The sequence below is a fragment of the Schistocerca gregaria genome, chromosome X, assembly GCF_023897955.1.
Source record: "Schistocerca gregaria isolate iqSchGreg1 chromosome X, iqSchGreg1.2, whole genome shotgun sequence".
Lineage (NCBI taxonomy): Eukaryota > Metazoa > Arthropoda > Insecta > Orthoptera > Acrididae > Schistocerca > Schistocerca gregaria.
The window spans coordinates 569,878,147-569,900,293 of record NC_064931.1 but is presented as its reverse complement, the minus strand read 5'-3'; the positions used below and the strand labels follow the sequence as shown (position 1 = coordinate 569,900,293).

The 22,147-nt window shown below is 42.3% G+C and overlaps 1 protein-coding gene across 1 annotated transcript in view; it reads right to left on the bottom strand.

The window, feature by feature from the left end:
- Positions 1 to 22,147, bottom strand: part of LOC126297593 (kelch-like ECH-associated protein 1B) — a 425,725-nt gene that overhangs the window by 361,950 nt on the left and 41,628 nt on the right. The window contains exon 2 of the mRNA XM_049988568.1: positions 6,108 to 6,152. The gene's annotated coding sequence lies outside the window, so the exon portion shown is untranslated. The remainder of the gene's footprint in view (positions 1 to 6,107; positions 6,153 to 22,147) is intronic.

The following is a 22,147-nucleotide window of genomic DNA, read 5'->3' as shown; positions in this document are numbered from 1 at the left end:
AATCCTGTTTCAAGTAGAAATCATGTGTCGGCAAACCACCGTGACCAGATCTAATATTTGTCCCGCTGGTTAAAAGCAGAAAACTGAGGAAAACAATACAGGAAAAGTGATACAAAATGGGATTTTTATGAGGGTAGGCTATATGTACATAATGACACAAATACTCAGTTTCTCAGGTGGTAGAAAAAGAGCGCTGTTATGCACACGGAGGGAAAGTTAGAGAGTTTCAAATGAGGAAAAAACTAGCATTACTCGTAAGACTTTGCGTAGGCAGCTATGACACAACTTAACCCTTCATTTACTGGCGGGACTTGAGAGTCCCGGCAGATTCTGTGTGGACTTAACGTAAATCAACAGCTCGGTAGACTGTGGGAAGGGTCAGGTCCCATTCCATACGGTTCGTGCTTCCTACGCTTCATGTTAGTACAACCCGAACGCCATTCGGAAACCTATACATCAGCCCGTAATGTGAACAGGTGTTTTGCAAATGACAGCTTGGTGTGTGTAACAACGCTGCAACGCTACGTAAATAAAAGTAAGGTTTATGTATGAATTGAGTCGCGTGGTAATATTTATTTAGTTACCTATACACATACTACTGTTAATTTAGATAAAACATCAATACAGTACCCCCGTCATATTCAATTACAACGTACAATATGATCGGGACATAGTCTCGTCCAGTACAGTGTACTGACTTCACAAGTTCAGGTTAGATTGAGTTTTGGTTGAATTTCTTTGATGTCTATCGCTTTTTCTGCTTTCAAGACCCTTTATAAATAAAAACATATCCTTGCTGAGGACAACACGGAGATTCGTTTTATAAGAACAATAGAAATGATGCGTGGCTAGCAAAACATTAGTGAAGTTAGTAAGATTTTGTTTTGTTTCAGGCTACGGCAACCTATTACAGAAGAGGTCTTACAGACGAAGAAATTCTTACTGGACTAGCAAATATTTCACGTGATATTGATATTGTAGTGATGACAATGAATATGGAATGATGAGGAGTACTTCGCGCAATAATAATAATAATGCAGCGAATCTTTAGTTGTGTGCTAGTATTGCACAAAATATTGCAGAACCAGCAATAAGTGCGGGTGACGAAGAGGAGGACAATTCGGAAGATGTTCACCTTGCGCCTCTTTCGCTATTTGCTAGTACTTCACAAAATGTTGCAGAACCTGTATACAATACAAATGAGGAAGGGGAGGAGGATGAAGAGGAAAATATGCAACCTGTATCCGTCCCTGATCCACAGTGGAAGAAAAGAAATCATTCCACAATCATGCCCATCTTCAGTCTACATTCAAGAATAGGCCCATAAATGATCAAACTTCTCATCTTTCAACTCCAAAGAGAAGAAAGGCAGCATTTTCGGTACCAAACGACATACGTTTTCAGAATATAGGTTCTCACTGGCCAACATTTGCCAATTCAAGAGGCAGATATGAACTTTGCTTATATACAAAAGTGGAATCTAGACGCCATTCAGAGTGTTCAGAGCGTAATATTTTTTGTGTGTCGATGAAAAAATAACTGTTTTTATAAGTATTCCAAGAAGCAATAATACTAACTAGCTGTATGACCCTTTTGGTACTTTTCAGTCCCTTAATGTACTTCACCTGTGTAATCCTGTCGGACGGACAAGTCCTCTGAACATTTCATTAATATTAGTGACTTTATTATATTTAAAAATGATAATTCGATATTTATTGAATAATAGTTCATCAACTATGTAAGAAAACATTTTGAATCCTAACTTTATTTTTTTTAAATTTACATAAAATTAAGGGGTAATAAAAGACAAAATTGAAACAGATTTTACTGAAAAATATACACAAATTTATATCTATTTATTTATTTATTTATTTATTCATTTATTCAGTCTTTCTTTATTTACAATTATATCCTATTATCAGGACAGCTGAAACAGGCCATGCGGCCAGCATATTTTATGAGATAAAATGTGTGTTTAACAATTATTACTACTAACTGCATACTAAGACAACAGAAACTAATACCACAAACAGAGAGAGAGAACAAGAAATAAAATTGCTACATACTAATACCACAACAGAAACAGAACAAGAAAGAAAAATACTTACTAGATACTAACACCACAGAAACTAATACCACAAACAGAAACAGCACAAGAGAGAAAAAAATTACTTACTATCACTACAAAATTGCAACTGTCCTTAACAATTTATTGAAGTACTCACACTCTTGTTGGTACTACTGTTGCTCTGACTACACCAGTACACGTGTATTCGTTTGTCCATTATTTGACCTTTTGGATTACTTGGGCACAGAACGGCACATCAGCATCGTTTCTTTCAAGATTCACTGCGCCATCCACAAACCCAAATCGCTCGCACTGACACGATGTACAGTGTGACAGCTGCCTTCAGTGTCGCTTACATTAGTTACCTTCTCCCTGGCTGCACAGAACTTTGACTCTCAGGGAATAAAACCACTCTGTCGAGTGACTGAACTTCTAGAGGCATCAGGTGGACTCATTCGTCAGTATTGCTTTGGGATCCAACATCCTCCTCCCAACCATGACCCACTGCATCTTCGTAGAGCGTACAGTCCCTCGTCTTGTCCCGAGCAGCTTTACTGCCACAAGCGCGAGTACCATTTATATTATTTGTCTACTGATCTTATACAGATACGTTCCGAACGGGCTATGACCAGTCATGTATGTGTCAGACCACCCGTTGGGCCAATAACATCACTTTTAGTTTGTCCCTGATGTTAGGAAGAAATTCGTATGTTGTTCTGCCTCTGACTGAGGGTTCAATTCATTCTGCCACTGTGATAGTGTATTTCTTGTTCCGTGTTTCCCTCATTTTCAGGTATCTTGCGTCTTTCCGTTTCAACGCCGTTCTTTAACCAATGCAAAGATAATCTTTTTGTGATTACCAGATTCAACTGTCATGTTTCCAGGATTATCAGCAATTCATCGATCGTGGTCGTACGGAAGGTGCCTGTTAGTTTCAGAAGCACACCTCGTTGCTCTTTTCTGAGTAATAAAAAGTTTACTTCATGGACACACACAGTTGCAACAAATCCCATAACAGACTCTAATATTGCGATATTTATAATTTTATGCCTCACCTTTGTATTTTTTATGCTTGTCTCCTCTATATAATATGTTAAGTTCTGTCGTTCATCTATAGTAAACTAAAGTATTTCATTAATAATCTTCTTAAAATCATTACATAATTTAATTTTGCTTTGAAACTTCGTGAGATGTTCCTTTATAGAAGAGGTTATGCAGTTTTCTATGGTGCTAATGAGAATCTGAGACATCCTTTAAGTTCATAGAGCGCAGCATTAGATTTATCCTCTAAAATTCTTCTTGAGTCACCGCTCACACGGCACATCACTTCATTCGCTTTATGTAACTTACGTAATACAGGTTCCAGTATACACACAAAACTTTGAGCTACACAGGCTCTTCGGACAGTTTTCAAGATGACTGTCTTCAACACATTAAATATGCTTTTCACCAGCGGTAGTAATCTAATGCTGTTGAACAGGGTCTGTAAGCATTCCAACTCTCTCGGACAATCAGACGAAGATACGGGCTAGAGGTTATCGAAAGCACCCGTAATATCTATTGCCATCGCTCTAACCTACCAAGATGTGTGTCGCAAGCGAGATCGCTTTATTTATTGCGTTTTCTGTTGCCTTGTTTCTCCTGCAACTGCGCTGTTGAGGGTTGATACCTTGTGGTAGTATATGGTCTTGCAATTTTTGCATAAAAGTTTTTCGAATTTATTACCTAGGACGTTAACGAAACAAGACACACTATAGGATTTGGGTAACATCGGAAGTAATAAGCATCACCTCAGCATTCTTAGAAGGTGCAGACACCCTTGCCAGCAAGAAGTACTCTTAATGTACTTAACTCAAGTAGATGGCTGATCAATTAAGGCTTTTATTACACCTGCAGGAACCTCATCCAGTCTTTGATTTTTGTTTTCTTTTTCAGTTGTAAAACTCTTCGCCTAATTTCTTCTTATGTGAAAGGATACACAAGATTATTATTTATGTAGACCTCCTTTAACATCTCTCATATGTCGCTTTCTCCTGTATCGCACAAAGCAGTGCTTCTACCATCAATGCAGCTTTCTGTTCCCCACTTTCTATTGCCGTCCAATCATTTCATTTGAGCGTGGGCAGGATAATTATTGATTGTGTCTTCCCGCTGACTGTTTCATGTGGTATTCCACAGGGACTCATTTCTTGGATGGTTTTTACGAACTGTGTCCATAATTTCAATTTTTGTTCTCCGTAATTCTTCTTTAAACTGTTATTTCACGATTCTGTAACTAGACACTTTCGGGTTCTTTCTTCTTGGATTATCCTACTCTGGCAGAGCTTTTTGGCTCCTCTTGGTTCACATCAATTTATGCAATGCTTCGGTCAAGATACAAGATATTCCCCGAGAAGGACGTCTTATGATAGATATAGACAGCTCCATTGCTCTATGTATGGCCTGTCACTACCTGTGTTCTCAAATCTACATAATCACCCGACGATGGACTTCCCGGATTATGAAACACTCGTCTAATTTCTTCCCAGTAGGCACTCAGAATGTTTTATTTTACCCTTATCGACACGTTTCCTTTGGTACGAGTTTCCTCACCTCCCGCCCAACTGTCATAATACTTTCACTGGATCTTGATGCAGTTTGGAATTCCTGTGTGATGGACTGGATAGATGTCTGCCTGTTACACATTACGACCCTCTTCAACTGTCGGCAGTCTCTGCCAATCAACAGACGAGGTCGGCCTGTACGCTTTTGAGCTGTACGTGTCACTTCACGTTTCCACTTCACTATCACATCGGAAACAGTGGACCTAGGAATGTTTAGGAGTGTGGAAATCTCGCGTACAGACGTATGATTTAAGTGTCACTCAATCACCTGATCAAGTTCGAAGTCCGTGAGTTCCGCGGAACGCCCCATTCTGTTCTCTCACGATGTCCAATGACTACTGATGTCGCTTATATAGAGTACCTGGCAGTATGTGGCAGCACAATACACCTAACATTAAAAACGTATGTTTTTGGGGGTGTCTGGATACTTTTGATCACATAGTGTATCTAAGATATGTAATTTGTTTCATCTGGTGTAATCCGATTTCAAAATGTATTCCAGATCATCCTTATTCGTCGACAAGTTTTTTACACTGACATGGATCCAATTTACAAAATAGCGTCCGGGAGTAGTAATGTACTTCCCCTTTAGGAGGCTGTTACTAGATGCTTTAACGTTGTAGTAAGAGTCATCGGCTCTTCCAGCCTAGTGAGCTGCATCACGATCTCTATCTACATCGGATACTTTTGTCCTGTTTCCTTTTTTTCTTCTTCTGTGAAGTCGCTACTCTGAGTCCCACACCGTTTTTGTGGCAGATTCGTATCCTGCACTGGAAATCTTCATTTCATAGCTGTGGGAAGTGTACCATATGCCATGCTGCTTCTATTTCCGAGAGTAGGTTTGCTTTTCTATCGTAGCACGTAGTTCTGAATTTTTGACAAAATCTTCTCTTCTGATTTTTCTTGAATGCATGTTTAACAGGATATTTTGACACATAATCGAGGCCATGGAATTTCATGCAGTGCCTCACTACCTGGTAGTCTTTTTACCAACATTGAACGAAAAGCAGGTTATGCTTTTTGTCCTTTCATGAGGGCTGTTCTAACCTCAGGGTTCACTTCTGTAATCCGGTGTATCACCTTCCTTCCCTTCGTTCACGTCCTGAATCATACAGTTAAGTCGCTTTCCAGGCTCTCCTTAGTAAGTTCTTCAAGATCTACACATGTATTGGGTCTTTCATTATCTTTGCATCTGTGTCTTCCGGGATGTCCTACAGTATAATCAAATTGCTCTGCTTTCATGCACAGAAAGTGGTAGCACAAAGAACAGAGAGAGAGAAAAGTGTTACTACAGAAACTGAAAGGATAAACTTTACTGACAGTAACTAAACTGGAGGGTATCCTCAGAAGTTTAAGATCATGGCTGGCCCTGGTTCTGGAGACATTAGTATAGAATTAATAGGGAATTTACGATTTTCGCTGTAGGAAATACTTACCTATTTCTTTGGCATGTGATGGTACCAAGGGAAAATTGCGGAAACCTAGAAGAAAGACAAAATACATTTAAAAATGGGAAATAGAATTTATACACTCAATTACAAAAGCACAAATGTTAAGCGTTACATAAAAACTACAAAGAAAATAATAAACAAGGCCAAGACAATCAGCGCAACAAAAATTAACGGAGGGTAGCGAGATTTTATTGCAGGATGCTTATGCAGGTCAGCTAATTGAAAAGAATACGGGACTCTTTTACGTAATTGGACGTGTTTACAGCTTTGAAAGACTTTGTTCAATTAAGCAGAAATCTCTTGTGGTACATCTTCCAAGAAAACAGATAACGATGATTGGGCAAGCCAGGCGATGTGCTAAAGTTCACACGTGTATTCGTCACACGGCGTCATGAACAGTGTTGGCAGTAACTGTCAGCTCGGAAAACTGCATTCCTGTTAAGAAACGGCATTTATACAAAAATTTAACTTGCTACCTACCATACTTAAAAAAGTCGTCGGGATTCGTCCTTTGAGAGTACCACTATAAAGCCATGAAACTGTACAAAACCAAACGGACGGACGGAAGAAAGAAAGAAAGATAGGGTACTGGCCTATCTACGTCGAGGTCGTTAGAGATGCAGCACAAGCTCAAAGTTACCGGTGATCAGAACAAAATATCGGCCGTGGCTTTAACAAATCAACCATCCTGTTTACCGCCTCCCATGATTCAGGGAGACCATGTAAAATATAGACAAAGTAAACGGACGTGTATTTGAAACGCGATCCTCACGAATACGAATTCAGTGTCTCAACTCCGGGGCCACATTGCTCTATAGAACTCCGTCTTCAGGCCACGAGTGGCCTACCGGGACCATCCGACCGCCGTGTCATCCTCAGTGGAGCATGCGGATAGGAGGGGCGTGGAGTCAGCACACCGCTCTCCCGGTCGTTATGATGGTATTCTTGACCGAAGCCGCTACTATTCGGTCGAGCAGCTCCTCAATTGGCATCACGAGGCTGAGTGCACCCCGAAAAATGGCAACAGTGCATGGCGGCCGGGATGGTCACCCATCCACGTGCCGACTACGCCCGACAGCGCTTAACTTCGGTGATCGCACGGGAACCGGTGTATCCACCGCGGCAAGGCCGTTGCCCAATTTCCTCAATAGACAATCACACAAAGGTACTTCCATGTGTAACGATCGAAAATGGGCAACAACATGCCTCTGTTTCTTTTCGAGTCTACCACATAAAGCACGACCAATTGTACCAAATTTACTGAGCTTGGTGGCTCATTGGTTGCAACACTACAGGCTAAAATATACGGGCGGAGCAGGGTTCAAGTCGTCGTTCGACTTTCCTCACTTGAACTTAAGCTTTCGTCGATTTCGATAAATCAAGGTGAATGTTAGATTGGTTCTTTCAGTTAGACTAGAGTCGATTTACTTCCCCATTTGCCCTGTCAACTCCGTCATCAATCTCCATTGATCTTGATGTTGCGAGAAGCTACACGCTCATCTTTCCTTCCTTCCTTCCTTCTTTCCAGTTGTTTGTTTCAGGTTGAGGCATTAGGTATAGCTCGATATCACATCGAAAAATTCTAGTGGCTGTGACAAACTTAATTACAGTGTGCATTTCCGTGTTTAGCAACATCTTTAGCAACTTGTGTTCCAAAGATCTATTAATGGATCATTTCCCGACTCGCTGAAATATGCTGAAGTTAAGCCTCTCTATTGGAAAGGAAATAAAGAAATACGTTGGAACATCCTTCCTTTGCCAGCACTACAAAAACCAGTAAACAGGAACCGGCAGAGAGGAATAGTATTCCTGAGAAGACTGTCACATACTTTTTTTAATAAACTACAAAACGCACTATTTTTATAAATTAGTGGCACACTGACATTTGAGGATACACAACGAAATAGAAGCAAAAAAATCACATCCTCTTAGGTGGCGCCGACTGTGATCGAGATAGTCTTGCAGGCGAGTGGCTAAATTGTCCACACACTTTTTCAGAATTACACGCAGAAGCTGCTGAATTTCTCACATTATAATGCCGGAAAGGAATTGTGGGTAAGTGTTTATCCATGTAAACTTGAACTTTTAAGTGTCCCATGAAATAACAATCACATGGGTCGAGGTCACGTGACCTAAGAACACATTCCACATCCCCACGTATTGAAGGAATTTTAAGTCTATAGTTGATCTGAAATTTCCTGGCGGATTAAAAATGCGTGCCGGACCGAGACTCGAACCTCGGGACCTTTGCCTTTCGCGGCCAAGTGCTCTACCAACTGAGCTACCCAAGCACGACTCACGCCCCGTACCTCGTCACCTCGTCTCCTACCTTCCAAACTTCACAGAAGTTCTCCTGCAACCTTGCAGGACTAGCACTCCTGAAAGAAAGGCTATTGCGGAGACATGGCTTAGCCACAGCCTGGAGGATGTTTCCAGAATGAGATTTTCACTCTGCAGCGGAGTGTGCGCTGATATGAAACTTCTGTAAAAATTGGAAGGTAGAAGACGAGGTACTGGCGGAAGTAAAGCTGTGAGAACGGGGCGTGAGTCGTGCTTGGGTAGCTCAGTTGGTAGAGCACTTGCCCGTGAAAGGCACCCCGAGTTCGAGTCTCGGTCCGGCACACAGTTTTAATCCGCCAGGAAGTTTCATATCAGCGCACACTCTGCTGCAGAGTGAAAATCTTATTCTGGATATAGTTGATCTTTGTGTACGGCTAGCAACCGCATCTTAATGGGTCGGCTTCTACATTCTGGAAGGAAGTAATTACAAAAACAAACAATCGCGCACGCACGCACGCACGCACGCACACACACACACACACACACACACACACACACACACACACACACACACATGGCCATATACTACCGATATATTGAAGTGTACACTGTTAAGCTCAAGGCTCTTGGAAGTCAGCCAGGGCAGACCAAGATAGGAAATCAAAGACACAATGTAGAGAGAAGGCAAATGTGTTAATGTTTAGGTTACCGGAGATAAACAGTAACGCTAGACCCCTGCAAATTGCAGACGCTCTGGCCGGCTGTCCCACGGGAGAAGCTTCACTTCAGAGATTTAACTGGTAACTCCATCCATCGGCTAGACGCTGTTGTAAGATGTCACAGTAGAAGGTGGTCACAAGAAGGCATGTCATAGCATAGGCAATTCCTGAGAACCACATGACTGGGTTCATACAGCTTGAAGCGCTACAACAGCGGTCCCCACACACGAGAGGCCTCCGGGCAGAACCACGTGACTTAAAATTGTTGCGAGCCATAAAAAGAATGGCAGTGACGTTCAACTTTCATCTGAACACTGTTGCTAGCGAACTTGGAGTTCCTTAATGTAAAGGCCAGAAATATCCCTACCTACAGAGTACGAGAAGCGGAGGAATCTGAATGTGATTGGCCAGAAACGCCCTGGAGCTGCACAGCCACTCGTCAGATTGGCCGAAGCCTGAGAAGTGCCGGTGGATTGGGGGGCCGACTATAGGAAGCGAGAAACAGTGCGTCGCCTCAATCCTTTAAAAACCCAACGTAGTTGTTACAGAATGCTCTCGGTTAGATCGTTGGAACGCCAACTCCGAGTCGCTCGTCGCCAGCCTCGGATCAGCTCTGACAAGTCTGTTTTTCTCACTTTGAGTGCTGCTCTCAGAGTTCGTACTACTCATTCGGCCAGTGGTTGGTGTTTGTTTCTCTTAGCCCTCACAGCACGGACTCAGACACTGACTTCTTTTGTGCAACCAGTAGCATCATTTGCTTTTTCTAATGTTTAGAATTAGCCTTCAGATAGTAGATACTCTGTGTGCAAATAAATAGTGTTAATCAGATCCCTGAGTTCCTTGAGTCTCCTGCGCTGAGCAGCTTAGTGTCCCAAAATCCATGCCTCTCGTAGGTGCCCTGTTACAGGGTATGCTGCTGATCCAAGCTATCAAACTGCCTTCATTGGAAGTTTGTCTTTCTGCATATGCTCCTAACCGCTCGGAAATTTCAGACTGACCTGTAAGCCTCCGCCGTCCCTCTAACCTGTGTTAGGACACAACACATACACAAAAAAGCCCAATAATGCAGATGCGGGTAAACTACACCAAACAGTTAACCTTCCGCAGTGGAGAGGTTTTTCATGCAGATTTTGCAATTTTGTGTGTCTCTAGTACCGAATATTTATTTGATAATCATAGCAGATAAAAGGAGATGGGACTCGTCACTCTCGACCAATCCTTTCTACATGCCAAAGTCGGCAAATAAAATCGTTTTGCCCTTGGGGTGTGGCATAATTATTATCTTATACTGACGGAAGTGATTTAGCGGGTCAGTCAGGAGCGATAGGGCGCCTGATTACACGTGAACCTAATATCATTTGCATGCAGCCCTCCGAACACAGCTGTTTTCTTGGAAGATGGGAACATTCATAGTAAATTTATCACAAAAATACAGAAACCTACGCTACGCAACACTTGCTCACTGATGGTGATGAAATAAACATCACGGTCCATGATCGCGTGGAGCTAAGTGGTTGTATGAACCCCCCCCCCCCCCCCCCCCCACCCCCGAAACACTGAACCATCTTCTGCATTAACTACACCCTCCAGACACTGGAGTTAAACGCCTCATTGAGCCGTTGGTGTAATCTACACCTTGCATCGTTCAAAAAAGAAGCAAAATCGCGACTTGTTGGACCACACTACTCACCACCAGTCGGGTACTCCCCAGTTTCTGTGGTTGCAGTGAGCAATGGGCCTTTATGCGGAACCAGACTCCAAATGTCCACTGCACACTGTCCCCTTCACGATGTTCGCTCGGAAACGGCATAAGACGGACCTGCGTTCACGGACAGCAGTATTTACTGTAGGGTTTAAAATAGAGTTTCGTTGACAAGGTGTAATACGCATCTCTATTCCTATCGATTAGCAAAGTTTTACAACCACTGTTTTTATGCTGTGTTACATGGCTGTGAGTGAGACACCATTTCTTGTAGACACGTTGGTTAGTCCGCACTGATACACCACCAGATCGAGCAAGTTCATTCACGGCCTGATCATATACACCCACAAACACCACAGCTCTTTCTGCCGCGTCTTCATATCAATCCATTTTTAATACGTTATTTTAGGTAACTTTATCCGCCTGTACATATAAATTTTGGAACGGATTTTCAACTAACTTCCTGATGAGCCACATAACTGAAATTTTAAACATAGCTCACTTTACAGTGACTCGTACAGCACAGATATAGGTTGATGTGGAATACAAATAGCCAACTGTGAGAATCAGGAAATATACTTTTCAACACTCACGCCCCCCCCCCCCCCTCTCTCTCTCTCTCTCTCTCTCTCTCTCTCTCTCTCTCTCTCAGTTCGCTCATTTCTCTGTAACATCCACAGCGCTGTAGACAACAGTACTCAGGTTGTTGCCGTGTTCCTTCACTTCAGGAACGCATTTGACACCGTCTCGCACTGCCATCTAGTGAAAACAATACAAGCTGATAAAGTATCGGACTAGATTTGTGACTGAATTCAAGACTTCCTTGCACATAGAACTCAACACGTCGCTCTCAACGGAACGAAATCGACAGATGGAAAGTTAAATTCTGGAGTACCCGAAGGAAGTGTGACAGGACCATTACTGTTTACCATGTATGTAAATGAGCCAACAGAAAGCGTCGGAAGCTCTTTAAGACTGTTCGCAGATAATGCAGTTGTCTGTAAGAAAGAAGCAACGCCAGAAAACGGTATCGATTTGCGGAATGACCTACAGACGATTGATGAATGGTGCATGGATTAGCAGTTAATCATTAGCGTAAATCAATGTAACATACTGCGTGTACCTCGAAAAAAATCCGCTGCTGTAAAACTACACTGTACACAAATTGCTGGAAACAATGTCTGCCGTAAAATACGTATGAGCAACTATCCAGGGCAAACTTAAACGGAATAAAAAAGGGTTATATACAGGCTTACCAACAATCATTCTTCCCACACGCCATTCGCGAGTGGAACTGGGAAGGGGGATCAATTAGTGGTGCCAGACGTACCCTCCGCCATACACGATCTAGTGGCTTCCTTGGTATTGATGTAAGGGTCCAAAAATGTATCCTCACGAGTCTATGCGTTGCTATGAAAAAAGGGCATTGGCCTGCGAGCTACAAAGGGAAAGAGTCGTCGGAACAAAGAGAACAAAGGCAGTTGCCAAAAAAAACGTTTGTAAGCTTTAGTGACCTGGGAGTGGAGCAGAGCGACCGCACTCGGCAGCAGCCGACGGAGGGCTGTGGCTGTGTTTGCGGCAACTGACGCGGCGTGGCGCTGGCCTCGCCACAAGTGCAAGTCGGCGTGACTCAGCTGTTGTCTGACCTTGCCTCGTCACACGTGCAGCCCGCGCCTCGCGTTTGCTTACCCTCCCGCACGCAGCATTCCGCTCCTCTACGCCGCCGTTCTCGCCTCGCATACGGAAAAATCAATCAGCACTAAACCACCTGAGGAGTTTTTCAAGGATCTTGCGTTAAGAACGAGACCCCACTCATCGCCCGCGAGGTTTGCTTTAAAATACTTCCGTGCTTTAGACTGCGTGTCGATTGACTGTTCTCCCCAATACATCCAGATAACAGTCTGGCGATCACTTTATCAACGCGCACGATTGTTATTGAGTGAGGGAAGGCATTGGCCTGCAGGGGGAACAGCGACCACTAGAAATGAAACTGTGGAGCAGCGGAAATTTAGCAGCCAACGGCCACACGTTGAATATATCTGGCTGTGTACAGCGCGAACGTCAGATGTTGATATCGAAGGAACGTTCAGTAAACTATAAACAAAGTGCGGGATGATCTTAACTTTTCGCACACCTATATGTATCAACTGTGAAACTACAGTAAGTCAATTAAAATACATTCCCACATCAAACATGTGCAATTTTCTTTATATTTGTTGTCCAGAAAAAGAGTAAAAAGATTCAAACCAGCTATCTAAAATCCAGGTCGAAAACGCGCACCATTCGCGATTGGAAAGGAAAAGGGTTGAAAGCGGTGTAGATGGAGGTGGTGCAAAAAGTACCTCTGTTACACACCCCTTGCGAACTTGCGATGTATAGCTGTACAATTAGATATTTGTGCAGTGAAAGGTATCACTGTAATCCTGAACACATTTAAAACTTTCTACAGTTCAGTTCTGTTGTTGACTGCTGTGTTACCCTATTTCGCCAGAGCACACGGGTTACTTTCGACATCTGATTCGTTAAGCATTATGCAGCGCGACAGCGGTAACAGAAGAAGAAAAAGAGGCAGCTGCTGACCCATGTCATGGTATTACAAATTAAGAAATGAACAAAAATATAATTCATATACGCACCGATTTATGTACTTAATGGTCTAGTTTGACAAGGATGGGGAAAAGTAGCCGGCGGTGGCCTTAAGGCAGCAACTCTTGCTTGAAGTCATTTAGGGAAAAATACGAAAACCGACGTACGGGTGTCCAGATGGAGATAGACTTTTGGAGACTCCATTCTTCCGAATACGAGACTAGTCTGTTGAAAACAGCAGCTTCGTTTGGTTTATCCCTAGTGTACAACACTGTTTTGAAAAGAAGATATTCAATACTGTAAAAACTAGTGCTATTCCATTCATTTATTTCTCACTGCCAAACAATGCACACGCTACACACTCCATACACACTATCAGCTGTCATTATTATTAGTCTGCTGAACGGACGTAGCACACACGTCAACGTGCTTCAAGCTCAGTCCCGCGTTTACGACGCTATACGCTTATCAGCTCCATATATCCTTCACAACACCGTGTACAGTATGGGGAAGAAATATGATCTGACTATGACGCCGCGTGAATGATCGTGATTACTCATTAAACGAACGTTTAAAAATGAAAAAGTGCGGCCGGTCGCGGTGGCCGTGCGGTTCCGTGCGCTCAGTCCGGAACCGCGCGACTGCTACGGTCGCAGGTTCGAATCCTGGCTCTGGCATGGATGTGTGTGATGTCCTTAGGTTAGTTAGGTTTAAGTAGTTCTAAGTTCTAGGGAGCTGATGACCTCAGATGTTAAGTCCCATAGTGCTCAGAGTCATTTGAACCATTTTTTTTTAAAACCATAACTATCCTAAAGCCGAACGTTGATTTGAACGGCACAGCGCTTTACCTGTTGCAGGCGATACGCTCTTGCCTTTTAACTGAGTTGGGTTGGGTTGTATAGGAGGAGGAGGAGGAGGAGGAGGAGGAGGAGGAGACCAGACAGCGAAGTCATCGGTCTCTTCGGATTTGGGAAGGAAGTCGGCCGTGCCCTTTCAAAGGAACCATCTCGCTATTTGCCTAGCCTTTTAACTGAATTGCGTTACCACCTACAGCCTAACTTGATTCTAGTGCAACTTCACATATTTCACAAATACAGATCATTAATGAGGAAAGAAGTAAGAAATTATAGAAAACATCCTACAACAGACAGAACTGCATATGCGAACATATCATGTTATTCGTTTCTCTGGGAGTTCGTTAGTGCGAGTGGCTGGCTTTATCGGCGTCACCAGTAATAGAAGGCCAATGGTGAACAACGCTAGCCACTCATAATGTCGAAATGTCAGAACAACAATAAACCATAGGCTGAAGATCCAGGAAAGAATGTAAACAAGCAGAATGTCACGAACGTCTCAACGATACCACGTTATGTTTAATAAAGCTCACGATACGATATAATAAACTTCGTTTAATCAGTAAGACGCCGCCGTAGCAACGCAGCGTTGGATACGCTTACAAAAATATAAACGCGGCATCAGCTGTGAACGGAAAAACAGGCCCGTTTAACACTCACACAAATAGGACTTGACTTCCTTACACACCCACCAATTTATCGGCCGGCCGACCGACCGACCGACCACTTCCGTGACAGCCTACAAACATCCCAACAGACAGCACTCCGCCATTACAGTACCGTCCTGTTGCTCTGATTTGGCCTTTAGTTCACTGAGTTTATGTTCTTCGAGATCCCGCTGGGCTTTACATAGAAGCAAAAACGGGGGTTTGCCTTGGCTGTTTTAGAAGTAACAAGCCGAGAGGAAGCTGTGAGCAAAGAAGTGGCTAATGCAAAGAAAGAAATTCACCCAAGTTCTGTTACTTAAGCAGCTGGAGGCCGATTATTTCCATAATTATCTAAGAATGGATGAATCCTGTAGTTCAGAGCTGTCGAGCATCATCAAACCATTCTTAACGAAAAAGAATACAGTCATGAGAGAGGCTGTAAGCTGCGAGAAGAGGCTGTTAGCTACATTACGATTTTTAGCCGCTACCAGAAGTTAAGGGGACCTCAAATTTAGCGCTGTTGTATCCCTACAATTATTAACTGAACTGAGTTCTGAAACTTGCAGCGTGATTTATAGTTGACGGAGGAAATATATGATTGTAAATCAAAACAAATAAAACAAAAGACCTTCAATAAAACGTTATTAATTTATGTATGTAGCATAATATGTGATCGGTGACGTCAAGGAACTCATTTCAAATTCGAAGAAGAAAGACTGCAGATGTTGGTGGCGTACATAGTCTAATAAATAAAACAACAGACAGGTAAGAAATGAAGCATTTACCAACTATTAGTGTCGTAAACAAAATCCCACACTTCGCCCTTCATAGCATAGGGCTTGGATACAGGCTGGACTTTTTTTTTTTTTTTTTACACTTATAACAATGAAGCAAGTATATTTTATTGAATTCCGATATTTCTGTTTTTAGATTTCGTTTCCGGTAAGTAACTGAAATAAAGCCTAAAAACTGAAATACAGAATGTAGACAGACTTTTATTCTCTCTGTGGGCCACATGAAACGATTATGGATTTATTTGAAAAATAAAAAAGTGCTTCATTTTTTGAATCTATGTCGCCGTACGTTCCACATCCTGTGATGTATACGATATTAGAACAGCATTTAATTCTGCACGCAGTTACAAAAGACGAACTTACGTCGTGCGGTTGGCACGATGGCACGACAGCGGTACACAAGGTACAATTTGTGGTGGGGGGGGTGGGGTTTCGGCCTTTGGATGGTCCTATCCGCGGGACATTCTGACAAGGTAATTTCGTCAGTCGATTGATCGGTCAAAACACTTACACAGTACACACGTCCAATTTGTCGGTCGATCGATCGATTGGCCGGTGCATGTGTAGCCCTTACGGCAGACAAGAAAGTACACACAGTGTGGGCGTGGAAAAAGATAAGCAAATGGCGAGCAAAAGTAGCCATAAGGCGCGTACATGAATATAAAACTATGTAAAACAAATGGATGCATTCATGCATCACGTCCTCTTCTGTCGCTGTTGTGTAGACGACATCATTATTATCTCGAACGGCCCTGTCTCTGACATTCTCTTAATAGCAGAAGAATTTAATGCCTTACACCCAAACGTGATATTCACTCACGACGCGATGGACCATAACAGAATGTTTTACTATTTAGAACTGCAGCTTCAGCTTTATGGGATTCGATTTGACATCTATCGTATCCACCACTAGCGACCCTGTAATTCACGTCTCACCAGTACAAACTGACCTTTTTCAAATCTATGGTATTCCGCATTGGTGAGATACCGCTCAGCCCATCTTCCATACAAAAATAATTAGGGGACTTGAAACATATTGCTCCAAGCAACGCTTACAGTCCTGAAATACTAGATAAAGTTTATAAAGAAACATTATCAGAAACAGAGTAATGTTCACCCCGCCTCATTGTTTTCGAAATCCAGATTTGTGAGGATACCGTTCTCATACGGTCTGGCTAAGCTTTTTTAGAAATCAGGTCACGCGTGTTGTCTTCACGGCCGGTAATAAATTTCAACACAGTTACATTCAGAATGAGCGACCCCTCACACGTAAGTATGAAGAATCTGTGTGCGTTTGACGACTGAGAAAGGCTAGGTTAAACAGCAATCCGCTTTTTCCAAGCATCTTAAGTCAAGCGGGCACCAGTCTCCCACATTGGAAAACATCTTGCTCAGAAGGGGGGAAAGCGCAATCTGCTCGAGGAGTTAGAAATTGTTAAACACGTGTATGCCGATAACGATAATTTATTGAACGACCAACTTATTAGTAAAAATTCAAGTATATAATGATTCAAAGTTACCGATATTTACAATGTTGCTGCAATGATACTTCCTGTATTTATTTTAATACTGCCCTTTTTGGTATGAGAGAAGTTACGAGGAGGACTGTTATGGGATTTTTAAAGGGATTTAGTTTATGACATTTTTAAATTGTTATGTATTTTTTATGTCTCCATACATGGCCATCTTTATTACATAATTCGTAGGACCTCTTACGTTTTTCACGTACTCATTTTAATCTACGCATTTCTTTTACATGGTTTTTTCTTCATGTATACGCCTGATGGCTAGTTTTGCGCGCCATCTGATTATCTCTTCTCTCACTAGTGCTGAGTGTCCTTTATATTGTGTAATACCCATATTTATGTGAGCTCTAAACGGGCCTATTGCGTGCTTAGCTGATACTACGATTATACATTTGAAGGGGTGGTCCCATGCCGTCCTGCTTAGTGAGGCATCTTGACTCCTCCAAGACTCCAATAGCACAGAACCGTGTGGCAAGCTGTCGTTCTACTCTCGCTCTTCTTTGTTCCATCATTTACTAGCGCTTGTTCGTCCGTTGTGCCTTTTCCATACCACGGGGTTTAGCGTCATTAATCCGTTGCTTGCAGTAGGTATTCTTGATGCCAACTTTTTTTCATGTGCCAAACGAATACTCAAAGAAATGTTTCTATGTCTGGCTGCTACCTCCTCCTGGCCTTGGGCAAGTTAATTCTCAGTCGGCCAGGTTACCTTAGAGTTGCTTTTTTTAGCGGTACCTTCGGTACATTGTTCCACCCCACCGTACCTATTCTATGAAGACAGACGTTTCCAGTGTCCAACTAGACGTCCTAAAGTCCAGACATATATGCCAACACATTAGCTAACAAACAGCTACTGGAGCATTTCGAGGCCTTGTCGCAACGATATGCCTTGATTTTGCACGAACTGACGTATATATCAGTGTATCGCATCGAATCAATATTACCACACACACTTCTGCGAAGGGAGCACAAAGTTTTAACGCAATAGTGAAAAAATGAGTGCGAAGAAACAATGGTTCAAATGGTTCAAATGGCTCTGAGCACTATGGGACTCAACTGCTGTGGTCATCAGTCCCCTAGAACTTAGAACTACTTAAACCTAACTAACCTAATGACATCACACACATCCATGCCCGAAGCAGGATTCGAACCTGCGACCGTAGCAGTCGCACGGGTCCGGACTGCGCGCCTAGAACCGCGAGACCACCGCGGCCGGCGAAGAAACAATGGTCTAACATATTATTCAAATATTAAAAATGCTGTGTATTGTAGATTAACCACAGGGGCAGACATACGGATCGATTTCTTGGCGCACAGTTCAGTATATTATTGTAGAAAAACAATCGCAATCGCTTTTATTTACTCTTGTAAGTACGTTCGGTAATCTGTTAAAGATAAAAAGGGCTCATAAGACATCAGATCATAATAGCCGCACAATACAAAAAAGTAGAAAAATAACTTTTAATTTCTTACATTTAAGGGGTGTTAGAACGGAAATTTTCTTTCACATTTTCGGATTTTTATCTCATTATAAAATTTGCAATTTTCCGATTAAATTATTTATAAACTCACATGGGAAGTATTTTTTTTAAATATAATCTACAGCGGTTGAAAATTTTAAAAATTTTTACCTGCCGCTCAGCCTTATGGTGAGAAGATTATCAAAAAACTGGAATGTGTTGGTCATGTCCACAAGAGGATGGGCACCAGGTCGAGGAAGTTGAAACAAAGTTTGAGAGACAAGAAACTTTCTGGTGGTAAAACCGTAAGAGGCAGGCTGACAGACAAAATGATTGATGAACTACAGCAGTATTATGGGATGGCCATTAGAAATAATACTGAGGATTCGTTGAAAATGAAGCAGGCAGTATGGGCTACCTTCTTCCACAGACAGTCAGCTGATGAAACACCAGTACACTACCTTTGCCCTCCTGGACCTGATTCATAGTGCAATTACCACAATGCCCAGTACTCAAACACTTCACACAGCCATAAACATTCCACGCCAACAGCAGTCCTGGGTATCATAAAACCTATTTACACAGACCTGGAAAATCCTGATTTACTGAAGAAGTGTCTGCATGGTCAGACTCAGAATCCCAATGAGCCGTTCAATAATCTTATATGGACTCGCTTACTAAAAAAGTGTTTTTGTTGGAATGAAGACACTAAAGTGGAGTGGCAGTGATGCTGTTATTGCTTTTAATGACGGCAACGTTGGTAGGGTGAAAGTGTTACAGCATATGGGAATTAATCATGGAGCAATCTGCATTGGAGAACTTGAACGGATGGAGAGAGTTCGCATTGATAAAGCAGAGTATATAGCATAGTTGGCCACTAAGGAGTCCAGAAAGAAGAAAAGAAGAAAAAACTTGGAAAAAGACCAAGAGGATGATATACAGTATGGTGCAGGGTGCTTCTGAGTGACCAAAAATTAAAAAATTAAGCATGTATTAAGTGAGTTACAGTATGTTGGAACATTAGAAGCCGTTCCTGAAAATTTGCTTTTCTGTTGCATTTTTTCCTTAATCTCAGAAACCACTTCGAGTAGAAATGGTTCAAATGGCTCTAAGCAGTATGGGACTTACAATCTGAGGTCATCAGTCCCCTAGACTTAGAACTACTTAAATCTAACTAACTCAAGGACATCACACACATCCATGGCCGAGGCAGGATTCAAACCTGCGACCGTAGCAGCAGCGCTGTTCCGGACTGAAGCACCTAGAACCGCTCGGCCACACGGCCAGCACTTCGAGTAGAGTATTCAGATTTTAAGGGAGTAATAGTATACATATCCTGAGTCTATTGAAGTAAAAGAAGATCATAATGTTATGTATAATTTAAACTATTTAGGATAACGTACAAAAAAGTACAATAATTTTAAACGTGTAATTAAAAAATTGTATTCCCGAAATCAGTGGCTGAAATGCAATTATTGTAGTTCAGTAGACTCAGAACATAGAGTTTAATGTCCTGTAAAAGTTTCATGTCAATGGCTACAATGGTCCCTGAAATACAGGGAAGCCAACTCACTATATTTAACATTGTCGGTATAGGGCGTTCCAACTCCCCTAACACAGCAGCGACATGAACACCGAGGTAACAGTAAATGGTATCTGTCAGTTGTTGAGAAGGGGTCTATGCTCAGTAGACGGCAGGGGTCAGGAAGTTATAAGGGGGTCAGTATCCGGCACAGCCTCTTGCAGCTACAATGTAGTTCTGCAATCATGCACAGAGATTATCACACAAGTGTCAATGTCATCGTGGAAGATAGTTTCCACGCTAATTCGGTCGGTCTGCTGTTGTAATAGGTTAAGGGATGTTGGCAGTAACTCAGACCGGACAAAATTTACTTCTAAGCTATTTCTTTGCGTGTGGCATAGAGTTTCAAAACATGTTGAAGGTACAACTTATAAGTGGTAACTCTGTCTGCCCTATTTTTCTTTTTAGAGACAAAAAAATAGTGCAATTTTAAACCACGCGCACAGAAGCTGAGAGATGAATGCAGATCTATTAGCACCTGGTCACAGTCCCAATTGTTAACAAATTCCCCCCCCCCCCCCCCCCCACGTATACGTTTAGCGGATCGAATGTTAAGATTTCTCGAAAACTGTTACGTTGCACTCGAATCCATTTGGTCTGCAACGGATTGTCCCTCATGACTAGTTGTCAGCGGGTAGCGAGTTTGTCTAGAAAGTCCGGTAGAGGAGTACTGGAATCTTTATGTGCTGCCACTTAACAACATTAACGCGAGATTTCCTATTGCTTTGGATACGTTAATAACAAAAACGTAATTTTCACGAAGAAAATGGATTTTGTCTGCACCAGAACACGTTATTTTGATCAATGAAAGGGAACAGCTGGCTAATTGAATTAAACAACTTCTTAATAAAAGTTTAATTAGCCGTCACCATCAAAAAAGTTATTTTCGAATGTTTCATAATCGGCTCCTTAACTTCGAAGCAGCGCAAAAGCGCCAAGCGATACAAAGTTGCAACATGAGTTCTCTCCACTAGGAAACCAATTAAAATGGGATAAAATTTCTACAGTTCCAATGTTTCTCGACAATTGCGGGCGCTTACGTCGCCCCACAGAGTCAGAGGATTTGAAGTGCGCTTCTCCAGCATACGTGGCCATTGTATATACATCAAATATCCGCACATAACATAATCGCAGGGATCAGGTCGGGGAAGTACGGTGGACAGTCTGTGCGCACCCCAGTAAATGTACAACAGTCAAAAGCGATGATTCGATTACGGAATTTAGGGAAAGTAGTGGTCCCCTCGTGAAACAAATACAGGTTTTCGTTCACAAAAGTCACCATTTTTGTCTGTTAACGAAACCCTTAAAATGAAAATGGGCCTAACCGGCGAATCATATGGAAACAGATCAATTAGATAACAATCATGGCATGTCTGGTGTTCGCATACTCGTCCATCTGTTGCATCGCACGATGTGTTAAACACTATCTAGTGCCAAAAAACGTAGGGTGTCCACAGGATTCGCTACACAGTTGAAATCTTTAATTGTAACTCAGCCGCAACTCATGGAACGCACTTTCTCACGATAGCTGAATGACACGCAACTGTCATAGCTTTTTCAGTATAGCAGCATTAGAGAGCCTGTGTAGTCTCTCTAAGCAGCGACAGCATCCAAAGCCGCCTATCGGCGACTTTTGGAATCAAATTTTATATTTTTGTATTTGAATTTTATCGCGTAGCCGATAGAGCCCAGTCGTTGACAGCTATCACAGCTGCGCTTTGCCGTTCCCGTGTTATTTCATGTCAGACAGGGTGATCCTTTGTGAAATACTGGTTCACTTCTTCCTTCTTCAGTATATTATAAAAAGACGCATTCTTGTCGTCTTGCATCTCAGAAAGTGTGATGCGTCTCTGAATTTGGGAATTCTTTTATCTCTTA